Source organism: Giraffa tippelskirchi, chromosome 13, assembly GCF_054371585.1.
Source record: "Giraffa tippelskirchi isolate mGirTip1 chromosome 13, T2T-mGirTip1v1.2.pri, whole genome shotgun sequence".
NCBI lineage: Eukaryota > Metazoa > Chordata > Mammalia > Artiodactyla > Giraffidae > Giraffa > Giraffa tippelskirchi.
This window is the reverse complement of record NC_137287.1, coordinates 62336551-62363226: the sequence shown is the minus strand read 5'-3', so window position 1 is coordinate 62363226 and position 26676 is coordinate 62336551. Positions and strand designations below refer to the sequence as shown.

General features: G+C 43.4%; 1 protein-coding gene and 1 pseudogene across 2 annotated transcripts in view; one reads left to right on the top strand and one right to left on the bottom strand.

Moving 5' to 3' along the window:
- PARD3 (par-3 family cell polarity regulator) overlaps window positions 1–26161 on the bottom strand; it is a 598386-nt gene extending 572225 nt beyond the window's left edge. Inside the window, exons 1-2 of the mRNA XM_081554391.1 lie at window positions 25852–26161; window positions 16484–16627 (exon numbers count right to left, since the gene is read on the bottom strand). The gene's annotated coding sequence lies outside the window, so the exon portion shown is untranslated. The remainder of the gene's footprint in view (window positions 1–16483; window positions 16628–25851) is intronic.
- The window catches only part of LOC145531547 (ferritin light chain pseudogene), a 35266-nt pseudogene extending 8795 nt beyond the window's left edge, over window positions 1–26471 (top strand). The window contains exon 2 of the transcript XR_014072517.1: window positions 22750–26471. The product of XR_014072517.1 is annotated as a ferritin light chain pseudogene (transcript). The remainder of the gene's footprint in view (window positions 1–22749) is intronic.
- Window positions 26472–26676: the final 205 nt, after the last annotated feature.

The following is a 26676-nucleotide window of genomic DNA, read 5'->3' as shown; positions in this document are numbered from 1 at the left end:
TTAGGGAACTAAGATCCCACATGTCCAGGGGCAACTAAGCCCACATGCCACAACTAAGACCCGATGCGGCCAAATTAATCAACATTAAAAAAACAACCAACCATGCAGGACCTTCGCCGAGGGCTCCTGGGCAGTGGGCCAACCTGGGTTACCCCTCCTGAGACACACCCAAAGCCCCCCTCCTCCACCCTCACACAAAGTTCCCCACCTCTACCCCCACCCTCACCCAGCTGATGAAGGGAAGTCTTCCTTCCACAAAGCCAGACCTGCTCATGTCAGAAGGAGCCACGTGGCAGCAAGGCTGCTCTGTGATAAAATCCAGCACCCGGGTGCTGGTGTTCTAGGCAGTAATGCAAGTGTGCTGGACCAGTGCACACCCAGCCCAGCTGCTCCTCTGCCCCTGACATGAGGTGGCTGAGTCACCCTCCCTCCTCTGTCAGGTTACTACTCTGCTAAGCTAGGAGTTCAATTTCAAATCTCGCTCTCTCTGCTTTGGAATGTCATCTGCTCAGCATCTCAGCAGAGGCTACCAACTTGTTCCGGATGGGGAAGTTCACCGAGGCAAGCCAACCTTTGTGGCCCTGGGTCTCTGCTCAGCTCAGAGATAGCGTGGAGACATTCCTGCCAGCATCCTGAGGGTGGCTCCCCGGAACTTCAGGAAGGGAGTCCCACTGAGCAAGAAGCAGGATGATCCAGGCTTTGGGCAATGCAGTGATGAGCAGACAGGCCTTATGGAAGTGGAGGATTCTTGGAAGTGAGTGGCTGGAGGTAAAGGGTGAAAATGTGTATTAGGGGCCTTTTATACCAAAGTCTCTTTTTTAGGACTTCCTTGGTAGTCCAATGGTTAAGAGGCTGCCTGCCAATGCAAGAGACATGGGTTCAATCCCTGGACTGGAAAGATCCTACATGCGGTGGTACAACGTGGCTGTCTCTCTCCCTCTGACACCCAGCACTCTTTTTCCCACTTGTGACACCCAGAGTTCATGTGCTTCAAAGATGTCCCTTTGTAAAAAATTTACTCATTCACTCATTCAACTTTTATTCAGTTCAGTTCAGTCGCTCAGTTGTGTCCGACTCTTTGCAACCCCATGAATTGCAGCACGCCAGGCCTCCCTGTCCATCACCGACTCCCGGAGTTCACTCAAACTCATGTCCATCAAGTCGGTGATGCCACCCAACCATCTCATCCTCTGTCATCCCCTTCTCCTCCTGCCCCCAATCCTTCCCAGCATTAGGGTCTTTTCCAATGAGTCAACCCTTCGCATGAGGTGGCCAAAGTAGTGGAGTTTCAGCTTCAACATCAGTCCTTCCAATGAACAACCAATGAACTGATCTCTTTTAGGATGGATTGATTGGATCTCCTTGCAGTCCAAGGGACTCTCAAGCGTCCTCTCCAACACCACAGTTCAAAAGCATCAGTTCTTCGGCGCTCAGCTTTCTTCACCGTCCAACTCTCACATCCATACATGACCACTGGAAAAACCATAGCCTTGACTAGATGGACCTTTGTTGGCAGAGTAATGTCTCTGCTTTTAAATATGCTATGTAGGTTGGCCATAACCTTCCTTCCAAGGAGTAAGTGTCTTTTAATTTCATGGCTGCAATCACCATCAGCAGTGATTTTGGAGCCCCCAAAAATAAAGTCTGACACTGTTTCCACTGTTTCCCCATCTATTTCCCATGAAGTGATGGGATCAGATGCCATGATCTTAGTTTTCTGAATGTTGAGCTTTAAGCCAACTTTTTCACTCTCCTCTTTCACTTTCATCAAGAGGCTCTTTAGTTCTTCACTTTCTGCCATAAGGGTGGTGTCATCTGCATATCTGAGGTTATTGATATTTCTCCCGGCAATCTTGATTCCAGCTTGTGTTTCTTCCAGCCCAGCGTGTCTCATGATGTACTCTGCATATAAGTTAAATAAGCAGGGTGACAATATACAGCCTTGACGTACTCCTTTTCCTATTTGGAACGAGTCTGTTGTTCCATGTCCAGTTCGACTGTTGCTTCCTGACAGGCATACAGGCTTCTCAAGAGACAGGTCAGGTGATCTGGTATTCCCATCTCTTTCAGAATTTTCCACAGTTTATTGTGATCCACACAGTCAAAGGCTTTGGCATAGTCAATAAAGCAGAAATAGATGTTTTTCTGGAACTCTCTTGCTTTTTCGATGATCCATTGGATGTTGGCAATTTGATCTCTGGTTCCTCTGCCTTTTCTAAAACCAGCTTGAACATCTGGAAGTTCACGGTTCACGTATTGCTGAAGCCTGGCTTGGAGAATTTTGAGCGTTACTTTACTAGCGTGTGAGATGAGTACAATTGTGCAGTAATTTGAGCATTCTTTGGCATTGCCTTTCTTAGGGATTGGAATGAAAACTGACCTCTTCCAATCCTGTGGCCACTGCTGAGTTTTCCAAATTTGCTGGCATATCGAGTGCAACACTTTCACAGCATCATCTTTCAGGATTTGAAATAGCTCAACTGGAATTCCATCACCTCCACTAGCTTTGTTCGTAGTGATGCTTTCTAAGGCCCACTTGACTTCACATTCCAGGATGTCTGGCTCTACGTGACTTTTATTGGGAATTAGTATTTTGCCAAGCACTATGATAAATAGTGATAAAAGGTAAGATGTAATCACTGTCCTCAAGGATGTCCTTCTTCTTGGGATGGAGACAGCCAGAGATCAATGTGAAAAGACCATTATAACACAGAGTGTAGTTTACCATGGAAACACACAGGCTGAAGCCTCAGTGGTCAGACAAAGCTTCCAGAAAAGGGCAATTTTTAAAATGGACAACTGGCAGTGAGCCATATAGGAAATTAAACGTCTGAACCAAGGGGGGATGTCCAATCCATGGAAATGGATTATGAACAGATCTAAGTTCCTCTAGGAGAGACGCTAAAAGACTTAAAAATGACCAACTTTGGAATAAAATGAGATGGAGAAATCAAGGAAAACTGAAGTTTGAGACTGTGATACTGGAAAAATGATGGAGTCATTGACAGGCAAGGCATCCGGCAAGAATATCAGTTTGAAGGTGGGAGGAAACACATAGAGATCCTCTTTAAAGAGGAAAGTGGAATATAATTCAGAAAAATACTGTTAATGCAGGCCATGCCAACATGGCTTTATTGTGAAATGTGCACCAGGGGACCACATACCCTCCACAGGGAGTGGGCTGGGCGAATGCTTCCTGACAACTAAATATTCTTTCAGGGCAGCACTTGATGTTATGCAATAGGAGGAATATGGGACTCACCATCAGAGACTTAAATTTGAGCCTTCTCATTACTAGCAGTGTTGTTGGCCAAGCAAAGTAACCAACAATTATGACTGTTTCTGTTTCTACATCTGCACAATGTGAATAATTCAAATGCATATCTCCAGGGTCGCTGAAACAATCAAATGAGATCATTAAGATGAAAATCTTTTGGAAAATGGAATGGCCTCTACAAATGTTAGCTACAATGATTGCTATTTTGTTTTTCAACTTGCTCTCTTTCTCGCCATATTTTTTTTCACTCATGGAGATGACTTTTCCCCCTAGTATTTTAGATGGGCATATTCGTCATCACGGCTTTTCTGATTGCAAAAGTCACCGTGCTCTGCTTCCATAATTCAGACAGTGGAAACAGATAAGAGAAAAAGAGGACAACTTCCTGTCCCCACCCCGCTGGAGATAACCAGAGCTGGTGGGTCCTCTTCTGGGACCTCTTACCTTGTTTATGAAACCAGTCTTTCCATGAAGCACAACGAAGAGGTGTGAGAATAACACTGTTGTATTTTTGTTTCCAAAGCCCCATAAAGTTGATCCAGCGGGGAAATTTTCCCTGCCACTGGCTAAACGCTGGGCAGTCTCCTCAATTTTCTTGCTCAGTTTTTAGGAACTAGACTGTCATGCAATCTGAAAACACAGTAGTAAATCAGAAACTAGATATCCAGTCCAAGATTTGGTTCATCAATTCAGCCTTCGTTCAAAGAAGATAACTTCCTTTCCTGCAAATGGTGCATCTGGTTCTCTCTCTTTTTTTTTTCTCCTCACGGTGGCTCAGATGGTAAAGTGTCTGCCAGCAATGCGGGAGACCCGGGTTCGATCCCTAGTTCAGGAAGATCCCCTGGAGAAGGAAATGGCAACCCACTCCATGGGTTGCCTGGAAAATTCCATTCTTTCTCCAAAAGAGTCGGACATGATTGAGTGACTTCACTTTCTTTCCACTCGCTGGCTTGGACAAGTCGAGGGTGGGAAACACAAGTGATGAGAGATGCGGACCTCCCCACTCAGCTGCTGGCTACTACATTAGGCGGAAAAAACACTTCGAGTCAACACGTCCTTCCCGGGGTGTTTCAGGGTCATCTTGTGGGTCCCCTGCTAGGCCCTCAGGCCTAGAGAATGCCTCTGCTTCGACTGGATCCTGCCCAGTTTCAGGTCTCAGGATCCACTCCTGGCTCAGACTCTCTGTGATGGAGGCCCTGGCCCTTCCCACCCCTCCTTTTGGACATTAATGGACTTTAAGTGACAGCAGACTGGCTCTCTCACCAGGATCTGCAAGAAACAGCCATGCCTTACACGTCCATACACACAGGTCCATGGGAGCGTGGTCACTTCGCAAAAACAGCCCTCTGCTCTCTGCCCTGCCACAAGCCGCTTTTGCTTTGTCAGGCATGAATCAGGCACCAATCCATGAGGTCCCCCAACTCTGAGGGACACAAACCCAGCTCTGCAAGGGTCTGGAGGAGCCCATCCTCGAGGGGCTCCAGCACTTCCCCATTCCTGGCCTCGGTAGCAGAACTCTTCAAATTCACTCCCTCCCAAAACCCTCCATCTCCACTCGCTTATATTCTCAAAATGGGTGCCAGGATTCAAGGGTCCCAGAACTAGTTTTCTGTATTTACTTTGAAGATTCCTCCAGGGTGACCTGTGTCAGGCTCCACGTGGTATCTGACATCTATCCTACCTACAGTGTTGATGTCATTGAATCTTTCGTTTTAATGTCCAGTTCCACGAACTAATATATATGTCAATACCAATATTTTGGCAAAATGTTCTATTATAGATACAGTTTTGCGCATTTTGGTTCCCTTAATATATCTCGGGCAGCTTTTCACGTTAGTACAAGTAGATTCATCTCATTAACGGAGATTGTTGTACTCTGGATAGTGTGTAACCTACAGACGCAAGACAGTGGTTTAAGACAGTGCTTCTGGAAAGGATGGTCATCTAATGTTGGTTTAGACCTTGGCAGAGCATTGGAGGTGGTGGCTCCGGGCCTGGGCTGGGCAGCAGTGATTCGGTGGGTGGGGTGGTGGAGAGGGAGGTTGGAGGGAGCATGACGGCATTCCCTGAAGGGCTGTAATTAGAGCAGCAGTTGCAGGGAGCTACGCCTTGGTCCCTGGGGTGTGCTGAGAATTTAAATTATGGGATGGGGACTAAAGGTGCAATCCTCCTACCCTTTCTCAGGGCCTAAATCCATGTACTCATTGTTTAAGGGGCCCAATGTCTCTTAGAGAAGCACTTTTATCTTCCACGCCCTTCTAGGCTCTCTCCTCCAGTGCTTGGGGTTGGGGAAAAGAGTGGCTGGTAGTAACTGTGGCTAACAGACTTGGGGTTGAAACAGGAGGAAGGATGTTATTCCAGAGAAATATGGAACATTGAAAGAGCTGAATGGGATGAAGTGAGAAAGGCAGTTAAAAGCGAATTCTCTTCTGTATGTGTGAGCGATCGGTCATGTCCGGCTCTTTGCGACCCCATGGACTGTAGCCCGCCAGGCTCCTCTGCCCATGGGATTTCCCAAGCAAGAATACTGGGTGGGCTGCATTGTTTCCTTCTCCAGGGGATCTTCCCAACCCAGGGATCGAAACTACATCTCTTATATCTCCTGCGTTGGTAATCAAATTATTTACCACTCGCGCCACCTGGGAAGCCTAATTTTTTCTTTCTTTCCCCTTCTCCCTCCATCCCGCCACTTCAAATTGGGATGGGCAAATATTTTTATCTTAACTCCAAAATCACATAATTTAGAGAAACAACAACCAAAATGGGCCACTGATGGAGCTCCATGCACAACCACAATGATGTCTCTTTCGGCTCCATGCCCACGTCTCCATTGCCATCTAAGTCACCAAGGTCATAAGTCATTAAGGATCTGATGGTCTGAGGTTATACACATCTGGTTTAGATGTGCACGGGGCAAAACTGTAATCTCATAAAATAGCTGGGTTTTCATGGAAACAATATTGGACAACCGTCCTCATCACAGGCAGCGCTGTGGAGCAGGGAAGGTCCACCCAGGTTGGACTGTTGAAGATGGAAGAGAGTCCACAAGGGTAATGAAGATGGGGCTTCAGAAAAGAATGATTTGAATATCAAAGGATTAAGAAAGGCCCTTGGGAAAACTGATGAAACTAGGGCACAGTACTTTTTATGGTCAGAGTGTAAAATCAGCAGAGGATTATACAATTGTGTCAGAAAAGTTCTCTCTCTCCTCAGGTTAAATAATTTACTTAGAGTTTATTCTGAGACTTAGTTCAGGGCTTCCCTGGTGGCTCAGTGGTAAAGAATCTGCCTGCCAGTGCAGGAGAGACACAGGTTTGATCCCTGATCCAGGAAGATCCCACATGCCACGGAGCAACTAAGCCTGTGCACCACAACTATTAAGCCTGTGCTCTAGAGCCTGGGAGCCACAACTACTGAAGCCCTTGCATGCTGAAGCCCATGCTCCACAACAAAAGAAGCCTCTACAATGAGAAGCCCAGACACTGCAACCAAACAGTAGCCCTGGCTCACCAAAGCTGGAGAAAGCGCAAGCAGCAACGAAAACCCAACACAGACAAAAATAGATAAACAACATTATTTTTTAAAAAGACATAGTTCACATTATCAGTTCAGTTCAGTCGCTCAGTCGTGTCCGACTCTTTGCGGCCCCATGAATTGCAGCATGCCAGGCCTCTCTGTCCATCACCAACTCCCGGAGTCTACCCAAACCCATGTCCATCGAGTCGGTGATGCCATCCAACCATCTCATCCTCTGTCGTCCCCTTCTCCTCCCGCCCCCAATCCTTCCCAGCATTAGGGTCTTTTCCAATGAGTCAACCCTTCACATGAGGTGGCCAAAGTAGTGGAGTTTCAGCTTCAACATCAGACCTTCCAATGAACACCCAAGATTGATCTCTTTTAGGATGGATTGATTGGATCTCTTTGCAGTCCAAGGGACTCTCAAGAGTCTTCTCCAACACCACAATTCAAAAGCATCAATTCTTCGGCGCTCAGCTTTCTTCACCGTCCAACTCTCACATCCATACATGACCACTGGAAAAACCATAGCCTTGACTAGACGTACTTTTGTTGGCAAAGTAATGTCTCTGCTTTTAAATATGCTATGTAGGTTGGCCATAACCTTCCTTCCAAGGAGTAAGCGTCTTTTAATTTCATGGCTGCAATCACCATCAGCAGTGATTTTGGAGCCCAAAAAAATAAAGTCTGACACTGTTTCCACTGTTTTCCCATCTATTTCCCATGAAGTGATGGGACCAGATGCCATGATCTTAGTTTTCTGAACGTTGAGCCTTAAGCCAACTTTTTCACTCTCCTCTTTCACCTTCATCAAGAGGCTCTTTAGTTCTTCTTCACTTTCTGCCATAAGGGTGGTGTCATCCGCATATCTGCATATCCGCATATAATATTCATATTATAATGAATACGCATATCCGCATATCTGCATATAATATTCATATTATAATGTGACCTAATCTAAACCTTCTTAATATACATTTTAAAAAATTTAGTTTTTATGCTATCTAGTTTCATTTTTCTAGATAAATCCCAATCAAAAAAATCTAAAAAATTTAATTAATATGAAGCCTATGTGTGAAAAGAAGGTAAATAAGAGTAGATATAACACATTCATTTTGCTGTACACCTGAAACTAATACAACATTGTAAATCTACTAACCCCAATAATTTTTTTTTATTTAACTAATATGAAAATTGTGTTCCACATTGGAAGTGGATTCCATTTTATTAGTTTTTTATGCTCAGATAATGAGGGCTTTTTCTATGACATACATTGCACCAAAAAAAAAAAGATTTTCAAGGTTTAGCAGTCAATCGATCATTCCCCAGGTTGATGTTAAAAATTTGTTCAATCAAAGGTCCAATCCAATAAGGTTCTCATTCCCTGGAGTTATTCATGACCTAGACAGGAGGAAATTCAGTAAGAGTCTAAGATTTCTGCACACACTTGCCATCAGCCAGACAGCAGCTCCACTGTTGAACACCTCTTCAGAATACCAAGCTCTTAGAGAAAGATAAAGGAAATATAAAAACATTGAAAAACACAATTCCTGATCTCCAGAAGATTGCCATACAAAGATGCACATTTATCTATGAACTTGAAATAAGGAGCCTTTGGAAAGTACAAATAATCTTAAACACAGCTTGCTAGAACTTGTCCTGAACAGGTCGTCTTTATTCTCATAGGACTTTTTGTTTGAGGCAATAGCGTACGTGAAAATAGCTCTTGCATTAACAGTGGTAACAATTTCAGTCATGGGAGAGATAACATAACCATTTCAAATGGGAAAAAATGTTCTAAACAGAACAGTGGGACAGGTTCCCAATTGTGGTACATCTTGCTCTATGGGAGCAACAACCCAGGGCCTATGGGGTTTGCAGAAGCACGGGGCAGCGGGGGGAGGGGGGGGCGCTTGCCAGACCCAGATCTGAACATCACTGGGCAGTCAGAGCACCTGGGCATTAACTAAGAGTCTAGATTTGGATCCTAGACCGGCCATCTATTCATCACCTATCTGTCACTTATTCACTGCCAGCCCATGAAATGTTCTGAGTCTCAACTTCTTGTTTTGTAAACATTTCAAAAAATAAATACATAAATCTGGGGACTTCCCTGGTGGTCCAGTGGTTAAGACTTCACCTTCCAATGTAGGGGGTATGGGTTTGACCCCTGATTGGGGGCTAAGATCCCACATACCTCACGACCAAAACATAAAACAGAAGCAAAAAAAACAACAACAGAAGCAATATCATAACAAATTCAATAAAGAGTTTAAAAAAATGGTCCACATCAAGAAAAAAATCTTAATAAATTTTTCATCTGTGTGTTGTCAGAGCAATACAGTGACTAAAGCAGCAGAGTCTCTGACTTACAGAAGGTACTTGATAAAAATGGTTCTTACCTCACATTGTCGTTATTGTTATTATTAATATTTACTTTATAGTCTATTTTATAGAGTTAGGGAGAATGATTTTTTTCAAAACACATTTTTAGTAACACTCATGTTGACAATAATCTGAATTCTATGTTCCTTATATAATCCTCTTGCCTTGAGAACGTTGGTCCCCAAATTTTTTATCAGAATTTCCCTCTGTTGTTAAATCATTCCTATTAGCATACAAACAAGTTCCAAAAACTCATATCTTGAACAAAAAATGAAAAGTCCAACACCTTCCTTTGTCCCCACATCTCCCAGAAAGGACTTCCATTTCTCTGCTGCTCTTTAGAGCATGACTTTGTAAAGGACTGACTTGGTTCAGCCACCCTCACTCTCAGTCCCATTTTCTCTTAAATCTTCTTGAATCATGTTCCTGTCTCCACAATTCCACTGAGATCCCTCAAGGTCACACACACTTTCCTTGTTTCCGCATCCAACGGTCTTTTCTTACTTGACCCTTGTACTTGGCACTGTCTCTTCCTCTGAAAGCACTTCTTTCAGGAGCTTCCAGGATATCACACACCTAGATCTTTTTCCTGCTATTCTGGCCACTCCTTTTCCATGATCTTGGCTGGATATCTCAAGTCTAAAGAATCATTAAATGGTGGAGTACAGCAAGGTTCAGCCCCAATATCTTCTCCATCTCTCTTGGCTGCCTAGATAGCCCATCCAGTCCATGGGCTTAGATAGCATTCTTGATCTTGATTCTGATGGTGAGACAGACAGATGGGAGGATAGAAGGATGGACATAGGAATCCAGCCCCCCCCCCCCCCGCCGGATTCTCAGACTCCTTCTTCCATCTGCTCATAAGATACTACCTCCTGGATGTAGAAAATGCATATGCAATCTAAAAAGAACCCTGGATACCTGCCCCACTCTTCTAGGCTTCCAAATCTCAGTAAGTGGCACTGCCATCTGCCCAGGTGCTCCAGCCATAAACCTGAAAATCACCCAGAGTTCTCCCTCCCCTGCCTTCCCCTCCACAGGCACAGCTACCCTGAATTTGCCCAGTTTGCTCGAGATTCTTTGTGAACACTACCTAGGATGTATTTCTCAGGAGTAGGACATCTTGGTTGTAGGTCCTGCACATGTTGGCTTCACTAGTCACTGCCGAATTTGTTTCCCAAGTGGAAATTTCCATCTCTCTACATCTTCTCCAGTATGTAGGATTGTTCCACTTTTTAACTTGAGGGTGAGTGTGAAATCATATCTAATTGGTGCCTTTAATTTTCCTTACCTTGATTGCTATATGAGATTGTGCAGCTTTTCATGTATTTATGGACCACTCGTGTTGCCTTTTCTATGAGGTACATTTTTATGCCTTTGCCTGTTTCCCTATTGGGTGGTCTGTCTTATTTTTGTACCTACTTGTTTTATTAATTTGTATATTGATCCTTTGTCTGTGCTATGTATTTCAAATGTCCTACCCCAGTTTGTTACTTTCTTTTTAACTCTCCTAAGTTGTCTTATAATGAGCAAACATTTTTATTTTTAATATAGTTCAACTTATCTTTATTTTCCTTCACAGTTTGTTTTTTGCATCTTATTTTAAAAATCTGTACCTACTTCAAGCTTATATATTCTCCTAATTGTCTTGTAAAATTTTTTCATAGTTTTGCCTTTTGATATTGTCTTTAAATTTATATAGAATGGATTTTTAATTTGAGAGGAAGCAATCCAACTTCATGTTTTTCTGTATATATAGCCAATTGTTTGCATCAATAGCATTTGCTGACTTGCACACTCTTTTTCTCACAAATCTTTGATACCTCTCCAGTCATAAATAGTTTCCATATTTGCATTAGGCTGTCCATTTGTCTGTCTAGCCTTGTGCCAATACCAACAGTCTTTGCTGCCATATGATGAGTCTTATGTAACTAGTCAAGACACATTTTCAGGAGTCTCTTGACCATTCTTCACCCTTTGCTCTTCTTCATTCATTTTAGAATCATTTTGTCAAGTTTCCATTCAGGAGGGATGGGGCAGAACCTTTGGGATCTTGATTTAGAATGACCATTATAGGAACACTTGATATTGACTCTTTCCATCTATGAATATAACACTTCTTTCCACTTACTTTGTCCTTCTTTAGCATCATTCCACAAAGTTCTAAAATGTTTTCATAAAGAGCTTACTCATTTTGCAAGATTTCTCCCTTGTTCCTTCATACTTTTGCTGCTGCTGTAATTGTTTTTTCGTTTTTTCAAAATTATACTTTCTACTTTTGCTGGTATATAAAAAGGCAATTGGCATTAGTGTGTTGATTTTGTATTCAACAGCCTAGCCAAACTCTTATTGATTTTCATAATTTTTCTATATATTCTTTTGGGTTTTCTATGTAGACAAGCATATCATCAATAAATAATAAGAGGTTTATTTCTTCCTTTCTAATCTTCATGTGGTAGACAAAGACGAAAAATACTTTGTAGTTGTAATCAGAAAGCCCTGAGATTTGTTGGATTGAAAGGGTGAGAAAAAAGGGAAGAATGAGAATATTTCCCTATCTAGATTCTTTAGATTCTATATGATGGCAGATGGTGTCTCTATCTGAAGGCTACAAATGAAGTTCAGTTCAGTTCAGTCGCTCAGTCATGTCTGACTCTTTGCAACCCCATGAACTGCAGCACACCAGGCCTCCCTGTCCATCACCAACTCCCAGAGTCCACCCAAACCCATGTCCATTGAGTCGGTGATGCCATCCAACCATCTCATCCTCTGTCATCCCCTTCTCCTTCTGCCCTCAATCTTTCCCAGCATCAGGGTCTTTTCAAATGAGTCAGCTCTTCGCATCAGGTGGCCAAAGCATTGGAGTTTCAGCTTCAACATCAATCCTTCCAATGACGCCTTAACTAAAAACAAGCAATATACACAGACAGGTAAATGAAACTTGCTTTAATCTATATAATGGAACCATATCCTTAGCTTTTATCATCACCAGCTTTTCCGAGTGATGCTGATATAGTCAGGTCTATATTATGTGATTGCAAAGTACAACATCTTTCAAGTGTAACCATGTAGATTCATTTTCCAAGGAATTTTGGAAAATAAATGAGCAATATTTTTATCACCTCATTACCATGGTCTCCTTTTAAAACTTAACTGTGTCACTTCAGTGTAAATATTGTACATCATGGTGTTATCATATAAACTCTATTGAGATAGTACATCTTTGAAGGTATTTCTTTTCAATCTCTCTACGAAAAGCTGAAAGGTGAGGGGAGGAGATGAATCTCAGGTCAGTGAATATATGCTTTTAGGAAGTGGTGGGGTGGCCCTATCTGGGGAGGAGAAGAGATCTCAGTAGATATTTGGAAATGGTCTTTGGAGGAGGGCAATAAAAACTAAAGATGTAGAGATTTGGATTAGAAACTTTAAGGTCTGCACCCTCTTAAATATCTTCAGACCCAATCAAAGGAGTACAAAATAAATCAAAGATAAAAATCTAATGTTTTTAACAAGGAAACTTGACAAAACTAGTCAATGAAAATTATCTGGTAAGAAAAAGGTTTGTGTTTTTCCAAAATGTCTACATTTACAAAGAAAGAATTTTCTACAATTACAAAAAGAGAAAACTGCTGAAGAGTCTCTCATAATGTGAGACATAAATATTCAACCAGATTTCCTGATATTGGTTTGAAAAATAAAAGCAGGAGATGAACTGCTTTCTCATGGAAGAGATTCTTCTAATTTAGTGTGTAGGGGAGCAATGGGCTTTGGGATCTGACAATTTCGTGGCATATTTTTCTACACATTCAATATGACTCAGACTTCACATTTGCATTATCTCAGAAGTTTAGTCAATTGGAGAAGTTTAAACTAATAGTGAGTGAATGAAGCTTGAAGACCAGTAGTATGGAGAAGGGGACTCTGGGGTTGGATTGCCTGGGTCCGATTCTGCCTCTGCCCCTGTAGCCATGTGACCTTGGACAATCTAAAGTCACCTCTCTGTAACTCAGTTAGCTCATCTGTAAAACAGAAAGAATCACAAATATCTTCTGAATAGAATAGCGATGAAGTTTAAATGAACCAGTGAAGTCCTTAGAGTACTACCTGCCAATGCGCAACAGGTGTTTGTTTACCCATCCATTCAGTCCCCAAACATCTAACAAGCATCTACCGTGTACCCCACACTATTCCAGGAACTGTAGCCACTTCAACGAACAGATCCAGTAGACACCTCTGCCCTCACCAAGTTTACATTCGCATGAGGACAGAGAGACTCTGACGCTTGTGGGGTTTTTTGTTCTTGTTGAAGGTAGAAAGCTCAGTCAGTGATACTGATTTTAATTTTGTTATTGTTATTATTAGAGAAAAAGACCACAAAATCCATGAAATAATCATTAAAGGGATTTGGACTGATTCAGTTCGTGATGATTATGAAAGCTGTGAATCTAACTGAAGAAACATTCTGTTCCCTGTTCACTCAAGGAACTAAAGACGCGTCAGGAACAGTCCGAGACAGCTCAGGCACCGGACGCAGGGCACCCTACATTCAGACCGTGTGCTCTCCACCCCTCGGGGTCTCTGCTCCTTGTCTTTCCTTCACCCCAGAGCTTCTTCCCCGTGATTGCTTCAGGTCGCACCCAGCCTCCTGACTGGGTCTTTGTGTTTGGTTGCTTTCTGCCGCTTCCTGAATTTCTGTCAGGAATCCAGTTTTACAAATTGCTTGGCTGAGATCTGTGTTTGTCGTCTTTCCTTTGAAACTGTGATTCACAGCGTACACCCTTTACACAGAATCCTCGCAGCCGAGAGACTGAAAAGCGTGTTTTCAAAACAAATTGCAGAACAGGCCAGCTACCCGGGGTTTCCACGCAGCTGCTCAAATGGTCAAATGTAATTAAGGGAGCACGTTCAAGATCTCTATTTTTTTTAACTTAGCCAAAATGCTTTTAGATGCTGATCAGATGGTGATGTCACTTCACCCACAATCTAGTCAGCTGAGAAAACAAACTTGAAGAAGAAAAAGAGAACACTTGGGCTTGAGGATTTGCATAAGAGGCATACAGACTGGACTTTTTTGTTTTTTTATTTTTATTATTTTAGGACTTTTTATGTGGACCATTTTTAAAAGTCTGTATTGAATTTGTTACAATATTGCTTCTGTTGTATGTTTTGGGGGTTTTTGGCCCCAAGGCATGTGGGCTGTTAGGTCCCCGACCGGGGATCAAACCCACACCCTCTGCACTGGAAGCTCAGAGTCCTAACCACTGGACTGCCAGGGAAGTCCTGAGACAGGGCTTTTTAATTGAGTAAGAAAAGGGTGATGATCACAGTAAGCTTGTAGGATCCTTGGTTCCTAACCTTTTAACTTAGGACAGACACAGGAATAGCTCTTGTCCCATTCCGTCAAGTGTAGGATGGGAAGTAATGGCACTAACTTCTGCATACTATTTTGGGGTTAAGTAAGACTGTGCATGTAAACACTCAGTGCCACGCCTGGGGCAGGCAAATGTTGCACAGGTGTTGCTGTCATTGTTATTATTTATTGCATGACCTGATCTGCGTGCACTTGCCCGAGGGGGAAGTAGGGTCACGGTAACAAAGTATATGTTCATGACATTGTCCACTGGCAGAATTTAAGAACCAGCTTCTGGTGGACAGAAGTCCCAGTGGTTCACAGAAGCCCTAGGAGTGTCATAGATCTGTTTGAGAAGTGAACCGTCTTGGTTGCTACAAAAGAGATCTCATTTTCCTCCGCCTGGTCCCTGAACCCATCCCCGATGAATCCTGCATCTTCAAATGCCCTGACAAGGGCTGTGCAACCCACATATCCTCCCTGAGCCTCGGGCCTCCAGTCCTCTCAAGGTGGCCAGTACGTTCTGCCCCCCACCCCCTGCTCCACAGCCCCCTAAGAAGCCCTCCTGGAAACAGACCTTTCATTTTTACCACCTGCTTAATTCAGTGCTCCTGTACCAGCCCCCTGGGACAGTGTGGGCTGGACACTCACATCCCCTCCTTTCCTGGCCCGTTTCTGTCTCCCAGATGTGGGGATTGGCTCACCCTGTTCTCCAGAATGCTGGAACACTTCAGACTTTCAGACTGAGGTTACACCTCCTACTTCTGGAAAGGCAGCAAACATACACAGTGATGAAGGAAGGAGATGGACAGACGTGGGTGCCGGATGCAGCTCAGCCTCCTGTGTAACTGTGGGCAGCCCACCCCACGCTTCTGCATCCCGGTCCCCCTCTCACCTGGGGATCCTCCCCCCTAGGGGCTGCTGTAAGTGCCAATGGCACAAACCCAGTCAAGGGTCAGCTCAGCTCTGCTGAGAGAGCACTCACTGCTCCATACCCAGACCCCTGAGACCACAGGACGACTCCAACCTGAGCATCATCCTCCTTCCTTGCTTCATCCAGCATCGTAACATCCTGCCATTTCTAGTCCAAAAACAGCTCCAGGTTCTACTGACCCCTCCTATCACCACCAGCACCTTCTTCCTTCAGACCTTAGGGGTTCCCAGAAGCACTGCTCCAGCCTCCTAACTAAACATCAACTCCTGTCTTGGCTCCTTTCCTTCCGGAACGTTCTCCACACTGCAAAGGTGTGCAGACAGTCTACCAGCTCACCCTCACCTGCAGGGGAAGGCAGAATGCAACACCTCAGAAAAGTCATCAAAGACACTTCATGAGCCCTGAGCCTGCACCTCTCAGCCCCGAGGGCGTCTGTGCTGCCCTGGGTTGGCTTCTGCAAACCAGTCCCCTCAAGCTCACCCTCCCCTCCAGCTGTCAGGGTTTGTACCATGACCTCCGCTCAGGCGAGTCATTTCACAAGCTTCTGGGGCCTCATAAGTTTGGTGGTCCCTCTTGGAAATGAGTTAGTGCCCTGCTCCCGGTCTGAGCATCAGAGTTATGAGTGATCGCTGCTTTCATCTTTTGCTGAGCCCTGAGCAGTGTGGCTGGTGGGGGTACCTGCTCAACAGAGAGAGAAGGGTACCGTGCCCTGGTCGCCCCAGACTTCTCACTCGTCTGATCAGTAATCCGCGGTCTTGGCTGACTGTTAACCTTTTGCACATGCTATACAGCATCTTTCTAGAATGGCCTTTTCTCCCATTTTCATCTTGACAAACTCCTACTTATCCTCCAAGTAATAATATCGCTCACTCATTTCACCTTGTTCTTACATTCATACCTGGGGTTTCCCAGGTGGCAGAGTGGTAAAGAATCTGTCTGCAATGCAGTAGACTAAGGTTCGCTCTCTGGGTCAGGAAGATCCCCTGGAGTAGGAAATGGCAACCTATTCGAGTGTTCTTACCTGGAAAATTCCATGGACAGAGGAGCCTGGTGGGCTACAGTCCCAGGGGTCTCAAAGAGCTGGACACGATTGAGCCACTGAGCATGCTTCCATCACTAAGTTCCTCAAAGTTAATGAACTTGTTCATCTTTGGATATCCAATCCCTGGAAAACAACATAATAACTTCTCAACAAATATGTGTTGTTGTTCCATCTCTAAGGCTTGTCTGACTCTTTGCAACCCCATGGGCTGCAGCACACCAGGCTTCCCTGTCCTTCACTGTCTCTGGGAGTTTGCTCAAATTCATGTCCATTGAGTCAGTGATGCCATCTAACCTGGAAGCTGGAGTTTTTGCTTGTCTTTTCTTTATGGATAAGTCACAGTTCCAAGACTTTGTGTTCTGTGAAAGTAGAAAATAGTTCTTTACAAAAGGCAGGTTCCCAGGGCTCTGAAACAAGTTCCCAGATAAATCTCACTAACCTGACCTATCTGAAAGCTACCTTCATTCTCTGCTTGGCTTTGTGTTGGGGGAGCAGGTCCTTGGGCATCTGACAAGAAGGGCCAGCTACATTAGAACCTTGGAAGGTTGTCCTACAATGTGAATCTAGACCTCTGGGCAGACTCAATAAAATGCAAAAGTTCCTGCTATTTTAGAGTTTTAGAGAAACAAACATGGGGTCTTGAAAATAAATCTCTAGAGAAATGTGGAGTGCTTTCTAGCTGTGGCCTGTCCTCCACAGAGTGTTGCAAGACCTGCAGGGAAAGAGGGATTAAACCTCATGGCAAGTGAACGAAAGTAATAATAATAGATTAATGTTACAGTGCATCTGAGGCTGACTGTGAGAGAAGCATTTTAAGTGCTTTAAAAATGCATTAACTCAGCTCTTGCAATCATCATGACAACCCCATTTACAGACAAGTAAACTGAGCAAACCCCCAGTCTGATCCCCAGTTAGTGCCCTGGACCTTACCCTTGTACCTCCCCCACTCCCAAAAAAGGGATAGAACTCAAAAATTCTCTATTGAGAGCTACATTTACAGTCTTAATGTTGTCTCTCACAGTATTGCTTTTTTTAAAAGGAAACTCCAATTAGCGTGAGATCTGCACTCAAATTCTAAAGTCTGATAAGGCTGCTGCCCACAAAACCATGGCAAGACGGGCAGTCCCCCACTCAAGGGTACCCTCCCACCACTATATCCATACAGCCCGTTTCTCCATGGGGCAGAGGGAAAGCACAGCCAGCCTCTCTGGGTGTGTCTAGCTGCCCTGGAGCACCACTCTGCTCCATGACGAGGGTCTGGTCAGACAGGGCATCTAGGGCCCCCTATCCAAAAAGCTCTCGATGCGGACCTCGATGCATCCACACGAGGTTATCTTTCTGTTCAACTCCCTTGGAGAATGGAACTCACTACCTGCTTCTTCCATTCATACCTACTGAACCTCACAAAAAAAGAAGTATGGGACTCAAACATGAAAAAAATAAATAAATAAAGAGAAAGAAAACCTTCCTTCCTTCTGATTCAGGTCAGTAGACTGGGTTTGGGCTTCTCCCATCCTCCCAGCCAGAATGAAGACAGAACTTCAGTGGCCTCTGCAGTGAGAGGAGCTAAAGATGCTGCCAGGTACAGAAGCTGAAATAATAGCAATAACAATGGCCAGATCTACTAATTTATGTTAAATGGTAGATATTTATCACTGTGTGCTGTGCTTAGTCGCTCAGTCATGTCTCTTTGCAACCCCATGGACTGTAGCCCACCAGGCTCCTCTGTCCATGGGGATTCTCCAGGCAAGAATACTGGAGTGGGTTGCCATGCCCTCCTCCAGGGGATCTTTCCAACCCAGGGATCAAACCCAGGTTTCCCACATTGCAGGCGGATTCTTTACCGTCTGAGCCACCAGGGAAGCCCATATTTGTCACTACTAAATAGTATATAATAGTATAGTATATTCAGAAAACTAAGATCATGGCTTCCAGCCCTGTCACTTCATGGTAAATAGATAGGGAAACAGTGGAAACAGTGGCTGACTTTATTTTGGGGGGGCTCCACAATCACTGCAGATGTGATTTCAGCCATGAAATTAAAAGACGCTTACTCCTTGGAAGGAAAGTTATGACCAACCTAGACAGCATATTAAAGAGCAGAGACATTACTTTGCCAACAAAGGTCCATCTAGTCAAGGCAATGGTTTTTCCAGTAGTCACATATGGATGTGAGAGTTGGACGGTGAAGAAAGCTGAGTGCCGAAGAATTGATGCTTTTGAACTGTGGTGTTGGTGCAGACTCTTGAGAGTCCCTTGGACTGCAAGGAGATCCAACCAGTCCATCTTAAAGGAGGTCAGTCCTGGTTGTTCATTGGAAGGACTGATGTTAAAGCTGAAACTCCAATATTTGGCCACCTGATGTGAAGAGCTGACTCAATAGAAAAGACCCTGATGCTGGGAAAGATTGAGGGCAGGAGGAGAAGGGGATGACAGAGGATGAGATGGTTGGATGGCATCACCGACTCAATGGACATGAGTTTAGGTGGGCTCCAGGAGTTGGTGATGGACAGGGAGGCCTGGCGTGCTGCGGTTCATGGGGTTGCAAAGAGTCAGACAAAACTGAGCGACTGAACTGAACTGAAATAGTCTATGTTTAAGGGCCCAGAAAATCCAGTGTTCTATCAGATAAAAACCAAATAGGACATAATCACATGGAAGACTTCAAAGGAGACCCCCATTCTATTTTTCAAAGTGACAAGTACCACACTTGATCCAGTTTGGGCAAATAGGACTCTTGGAACTGCCTCTGAAACCAGCTACCTTCTCAGGGGTGTGGCCCTGCCTTCTGTACTTACATGTCCCAAGAGGCATCAGCCTGCTCCCTGAAATCCAAGCACACAGTGTCAACGCATGGCTCCCATGCAAATATTTGCTGCAGGAAAAAAAAGTCTTAAATGCCTGTTCACCCAATTTTCTAGCAGGCGGCAGAATGAAAAGGAGAATTCATGCGTGCATTGAGAGATTTCTTATCTTGGTCCTATCAACCCCGCTCTGCCTTCATCACCGCACACTAAATGGCTTTTTCCTTCCTCCCTCCCCTCTCCCTCTCACCTGGCTCTCCTATTAATAATAAAAAGCACGCTAAGACTTTAGCTCTGTTGGCAAGGAGAATTAAATTGCTATTTGCCACCTGGTGTTGTCTTACTTAACGTATTTCCAAATTGTTATTAAATCTCCCTTTGGAATTCTGAGTATAAATACTGGAAAGAAGGGAAGGGAGTAAGAAGAAAGAAAAACAGTAGTACAGCAGAAACTAACACAACACAAGCAAATATACTCCAATAAAAAATTGTTTAATTAAAAAAAAGAAACAGATTAAAAAATAAAAAATAAAGTGACTCAGCTATAGTAATTCCTCCATAATTATTTGCTCATTGTAATATTAAAAATAGCCAGGCAAGAATACTGGAGTGGGTTGCCATGCCCTCCTTCAGGGGATCTTTCCAACCCAGAGACTGAACCCAGGTCTCCTGCATTGCAGGTGGATTCTTTACCATCGGAGCTACCAGGGAAGCCCATATTTATCACTACTAAATAGTATATGTTTGATCAGACATCTTGAGATCAGATGTCTGATCTCAAGTTTGAAGAATAAAGTTGGGAGATTTATCTCTGAAAAAAATGAAAAGAAAAACAGAAATGTGAGCGAATTTGCTTCATTTCTGTTTATTTTCCTTTTAGCAGACCCATCTGGTTTTCTTCTTTGCCTTTATTTTCTATTCACCTCATTCAACTTCTCCTGGCATTCATTTTTCTTTTACCCCTTTTCTTTCTCTAAAATTTTATTCAAAAAAAGAAACACATGCTTTCCCCATGACAAAAATCATACTCATGCTCACAATGGTCTAAATGTTTTTAATTAAATTTCATCCCAGGAGCTGAGATCTTACATCATGACTGTTTTTAAATTTTCAGGGCTCCTTTTCATTCATTTATTCAGCAAACATTTGTTGAGAATCTATTCCTGCCTGGCACTGTGCTCTCTTCTTTTTCCTCTGTTTTCTGACTTATTTCCTTTTCCGTTCAATTATCAACTACAGGGAATGAGTAAAGTAATAAATTTAAAGAATTCACATGAAAAAATTCCATTCTTAGCAACTGTAAGGCATTCTTCTTTCTACAGCTTTTGGTAATAAAATGAGGTATTATAATTAGCACAAAGTTCTAGAAGTCTCATTAAATGACAAATACTTAATTTCTACTAAAATGTGTTACTTTCAAGGGGTAAAACTGAGTCATTCTCCATGACCCATTTAAAGTGATGTTTGGGGGACTTCCCCAGTGGTCCAGTGGTTAAGACTCTACCTTTCAACTCAGGAGGCATTGGTTCAACCCCTGGTGGGGGAACTAAGGTTCCCCATGCTGTGACATGCAACCAAAAATAAAAAAAATAATAAAGGGATGTTTTCATTCTGAGTGAGGTTTCTATGTGTTCTCAGAGGCCCATTGGAACCTGCATTTCATTCATTACAGTGGCAACTTTCTGACGCTTACACCAGAAATGAAGGGGGAAAAAAATCAGTTGACAAACCAATAGCAATCACAGAATCAATGTTAGGCCCCTTAGGGAATTTAAAATCAGAGGGAAAAGATGATAGGGCCCAAGGATGAAAACAAACCATAGTAAAGCACCAGCCTTCACTTATGGACTGCCCAGTAATGGGAACAAACCCAGCCAGGTTACACAGCATGGAGAGAAATTGTAGCTTTCAAACAAGCTGGACAGACCTGGGATGGGAAGGAGCCTCTCTGACATGTTTGGACTCATCCTGTTAACGAGATGTTTAAGATGTTTAGAATTAGGATTATTTTATTCAACTCCGAGGGAGAAGGTCTGCCTTAGTGGGACTTCAGTGAAGACAGATGAAGTATCAGGTCTGTACTTCAGCCTGGAGGGCATATCCATGTCCCTCTAACCAGGGCTGATGGGGAGAAGAGTCTGAGTTGGGCTGCTCTGAAAAACCAGAAGCAAGGCTTGGGTGTTGAGAACCTCATAGCTGCTTGGGGGCATTCGAGGCTTCTAGCAAGGAGCAGGGAGATGTTAAGGAGGTAATTAACATCTGCATTCTAAATAGCAGTGAGTACAGGTTGAAACAGATGGGTTCAAAAACCATAAAAATAGCCTGGGATAGTCTGTAGGTAGAAGAAAGAGCTTAATATGCGTGAGCATGTGAGCGACAAGATACTACAGGAAATGGTTCATTAGGGTGTCTTTTCTCTAAACCCTTGCTTTTACTGTGTAGTTTTGCCATTAAAGAGAAAATGTCTCTTGTATTATCATCTAAATGAATAACTCCTCTGAAAAAAGTACCCGTAAATGTTAATGAGTGTGTATCTTTGCATCTCTCTTATCTGCATCTGGAAGTCAATTCAATCCCTGTCAGGAACAATCCATAAAATAGCAGAAATTGTTAGTCCAAAAGCCATATGTACATAGAGTATCTTGTAGGAGTCTCATTCTATATGCAGTCCTTCACCATGAAAAGTTCACCTTCGGTAAAAGGTGTTGGGTAAAATCTAGAGAACGTGAGTGGGTTCATATATGAAAGTCAGTCGAAAATGTGTCAAAAATGATAGAAGAAAAGTCTCATGCAGTTAAGTAAAACCTAGCAGAAGCACTTGCTTTCAAAAGGTTAAATTCTAAATAGCAAAGAATTCACTGATTCTGTGGACATTAAAAAAAAAAAATCTAAATGTTATCGCTTCAGAAGCACCTTGAATCAACTTATATACACTAATATATAAACATAAGAGATAATCAATAGGAACCTACTGGAGAGCACAGGGAACTATACTTAATATTTGGTAATGACCTATAATGGAAAAGAATCTGAAAAAGAATATATACATATGAAAAAGAATGCATATGTAAATAACTGAATCACTTGGCTGTGCACCTAAACTAACACAACATTGTAAATCCACTCTACATCAATTTAAAAAACAAGGAAGCACCTTGAATTTTGAAGAGCTCAGAATAGAGAAAGTGTAGGTGCTCAGAGGAAAACATTAATTCACATCTGGTCTTGTTTTTCTGCTTAATGAGGTACTTCACAGGAGGACTTTGAGTTTGCAATAAGACAAAATGACATTTAAAAATAAAACAAAACATTTCATTACCAGTTAACACAATTATCTGTGTGCTTAACCCTCATTTAAGTTGAATGCTTCAAGCTAATTCTTTTTCTATAGAAGCATGTCTTGTCCCAAATGCTCTCCCTTACCATATTCTTTATTTACAGACAATTAAACGTATAAATGTTACTGAATGCTGAAGTTGAAGCTCCAGTATTTTGATCATCTGATGCGAACAGACGACTCATTGGAAAAGATCCTGATGCTGGGAAAGATTGAGGGCAGAAGAAGAGGATATCAGAGGATGAGATGGCTGTATGGCATCACTGGTGCAATGAACATGAACTTGGGCAAACTCCAGGAGATGGTGAGGGACAGGGGGGCCTGGTGTGCTGCAGTCCATGGAGTCCCAGAGTCGGGCACAACTGGGTGACTGAACAACAACAACAATAAATGTGTAAATACAGCCACTAATAAGACATGGATCGACGAATTTGAAAACAGGGAGTATTTTTTTTTTTTTTTGTCTAGAAAGTTTCCCAGGATCATAGTAACTAAAGTGCCATGAAGATAGAGCAAATCCAAACTAAATATTGCCACCTACAAGGATTTGATCAATTTTCTAACTTGCTAAAAACACTTGACAATGTACTATTTATCTCTACGTTTTTATTCCACAGGTTGTTAAATTAGATTTGCAATGTGATCATGATAGCAGAAAGGCATGTTCATTTGGTGTTTGCTGGAAAGAAAAATTTCAACAGTAATTAGCATGCAGTAATTACCAAGTAATACTGGAAATTCTATAAGTTTGTATTGAAAACTGAAACTGAATCCCAGAGGCTGGAACACAGGAAAGAGGACCATTTGGAAGCAGGCCTCAAAAACGAGAACACATCTCACTGGCAATGGGTCCGTGGACTTATGAAGGCAAGCCAATAGGATGCATGGAGGAGAGAATGACTTGGTTGAAATAGAGGAGTGGAATTTGGGATGAAGCATCAGAGGAAAGGATCTACACCAGCCTCCTGGGTCCTCCTTCTTGTAAAAGGAATTGTTTAAACTACCAATGTCAAATGACATTTCCCGTGTAGATCACTGACAATTTTTTAACAGTGACAAAGGGCTATGTTTCACCTATTTCCAGAATTTGATGCTTTCTCACCTCCTCTGCTGTCCCCTCTCCGGTCCAAGCCACCTGCTCTTCTCACCTGAATGGTCATCATAGCCCCCTTGCATGCATGCTTACCTCCATCACACTGAGGTGATATGAAAATACACAAGAACACACACCAGGCCCCAGTGCCTCCTGGCTGAAGAACAGCTTTGCTTCGGACAGTTGCCAACAGAGCAGCTGCAGTAACCCTGCTATAGCAGACGTCTGATTGGGCCGTTTCTCTCACCAGAAGCCTCCATCGCTGCCAGTGAATCTTGACAATGGCCCTGAGGCCCTGCACTGACTGTGACCCCACGTCTTATTGCTTATTCTCCTTCATCCTGCTCCCCAGTTCATTCTCTGCCCCAGGGCCTTTGCACCTATAACCCCTGCTTCCTGGACTGGGGCTCTGCACATTACTAGAATAATCCCCTGAATCCTTCGAGTCTTTACAAAATGTCACCTCCTCAGGAATCCTAGCCCAGCCACCCGAGTGCTGAATTGAAACCCCAGACAGTTCAGTCTTCTATCTCCTCCCTGCTTTAGTTTCTTCCACAGCTCACTATTTCAAATCTGTCCGTATTACTGTGTTACTCTAACCACAGTGGACACTTTATTTGTGGAATGAATAAATGATTGACTGAATGAACAAATAATGGTGAGTAAGAGGAAAACATCCCGAAGACTTATATCATGATTATGCTGCAGGGATTAGGGAGAGGATTACAGGGGTAAAAATGAGCCAGAGTAATATATATATGTATGTATATATTCATACAAAATGGACAAAGAAATGACACCAATAAAAATGAGGATAATGAAAAACTAGGCATTTTTTAAAAGCAGATATCATTCCCTAAAGGAATTATAATACCTTAATATAATATAGAATAACTTTATAGAAAAGTACATTTGGTCTGTTAAAAACCCAAGTTAAAATAGGTTAAAATAATTTAAAATAAATTCAGGTGTAAACTGAGTCTTTTTAGCAGAGATAGATGCAGAAAGGGCTTCCCAGGCATCTCAGTGTTAAAGAATCTGCCTGCCAGTGCAGGAGACGCAGGAAACTCATGTTCGATCCCTGGGTCAGGAAGACAGCTGGAGAAGGAAATGGCAACCCACTCCAGTATTCTTGCCTGGAAAATTTCATAGGCAGAGGAGCCTGGCAGGCTACAGTCCATAGGGTTGCGGAGAGTCAGACACGACAGAGCGCAGCCGCAGACAAGATAATTAGCAGTGTTTCTACTGGGACACACCCTCTCCCCACTTACTCAAAGAGAGGTAAAGAACCTCCCTGTGGCTCCCCTTCCCCCTCAGCCTTCCCCTCCTTTCCCTCTACATCCGTTCTGTCTTTTTATCCCTTCACACTGTTCACTATTCACTTACCTTCTCTCGCTAGACTCCTTGTGGCCACACCCAAAATAAGTCCAAGTCCTGCAACTAGCAAGACCTGTCAGTGTTGCTCATCACAGCACACTGGCTCGGGCGCTCAAGTCTGAACTCTTGAGAAGCAGCAGCTGATTGGCCCAGGTGTGTGGGGCGTCCACCTGGTTTAATCACTTGTGGCCGGAGGAGGAGGGGCAAGATCACACCTGTCTTGGTCTGTGGCTTCTAGGGCTGTGGAAGTTTCTTTAAATTAGGACAATGGTACCTCTGGTGGGAGGAGAAGTGAGGAGAGGTACCCAAGTGTCTGCAACTACTTTAGTTTGTGTTTATTTGTTAAATTCTGTGTTGGGTTCCCTGGTGTTTGTTATATTCTTTTTCACCTCATTTTGAATGTCTGAAATTCTTCTTGAAAGTTTCCAAATGAAAAGAAAAGTGCGAAGTGCGCTTGGCGGCCCCGCGGATCTGTCTCTTGCTTCAACAGTGCTTGGACGGAACAGACCCAGGGACGCCCCTTGCTCCAGCCTCCGACCACCCTCCAACATTTTTCACAGTCGCAACTCCGGAGTCAGCCACTTAGCTGTCCGCGATCATCGGGACCAGCCACCATTTTTTAACTCCTTGTTACCGACCAATCATGAGCTCCCAGATTCGTCAGAATTATTCCACCAAGGTGGAGGCCGCCATCAACCGCCTGGTTAACATACAACTGCGGGCCTCCTACACCTACCTCTCTCTGGGCTTCTATTTCCACCGCGACGATGTAGCCCTAGAGGTTGTGGGTCACTTTTTTCGTGAATTGGCCAAGGAGAAGAGCGAGGGCGCGGAGCGTCTCTTGAAACTGCAAAACCAGCGTGGCGGCTGCGCCCTCTTCCTGGACGTGCAGAAGCCATCTTAAGATGAGTAGGGTAAAACACAGGACGCTATAGAAGCCTCCCTTCTCGTAGAGAAGAACCTGAATCAAGCCCTGTTGGCTCTGCATGGCCTGGCTGCTGCCCGCGGAGATCCCCACATCTGTGACTTCCTGGAGAACCACTTCCTAGATGAGAAAGGGAAACTCATCAAGAAGATGGGTGACCACCTGACCAACCTCCGCAGGCTGGCTGGTCCCCATGCTGGGTTGAGCGAGTATCTCTTGGAAAGGCTCACCTTCAAGCACGACTAGGAGCTTCTGGAGACCAGTGGCCTTTGAAGAACCCACCTAACATCAGGGCTGCCTGAAGCCCCTCTCTGCAGCCACTTTTTAACACCCTGGAGCCCTCTCTCAAGCCTTGGACCAAATGGAAATAATAAAGCTTTTTGCAGCATAAAAAAATAAAAAGAAAGAAAAGAAAATTGCACTTCTTGAAATTAAAAGGAAGAAAACTTGAATAAAATTGCATGTATATGGACACTGACATTTCTACTTGTGATCAGGGTTTTTTTTAGTGTTTTTAATGTTTACTTAAGCATTTACTTGCATTTCCTGCTCTCTTTATTATTAATTTTTTGATGGCATTTTGTTGTTGTTTTATTTTTATTCATTTATTTATCTTTAGGCTGTGCCACATGTGGT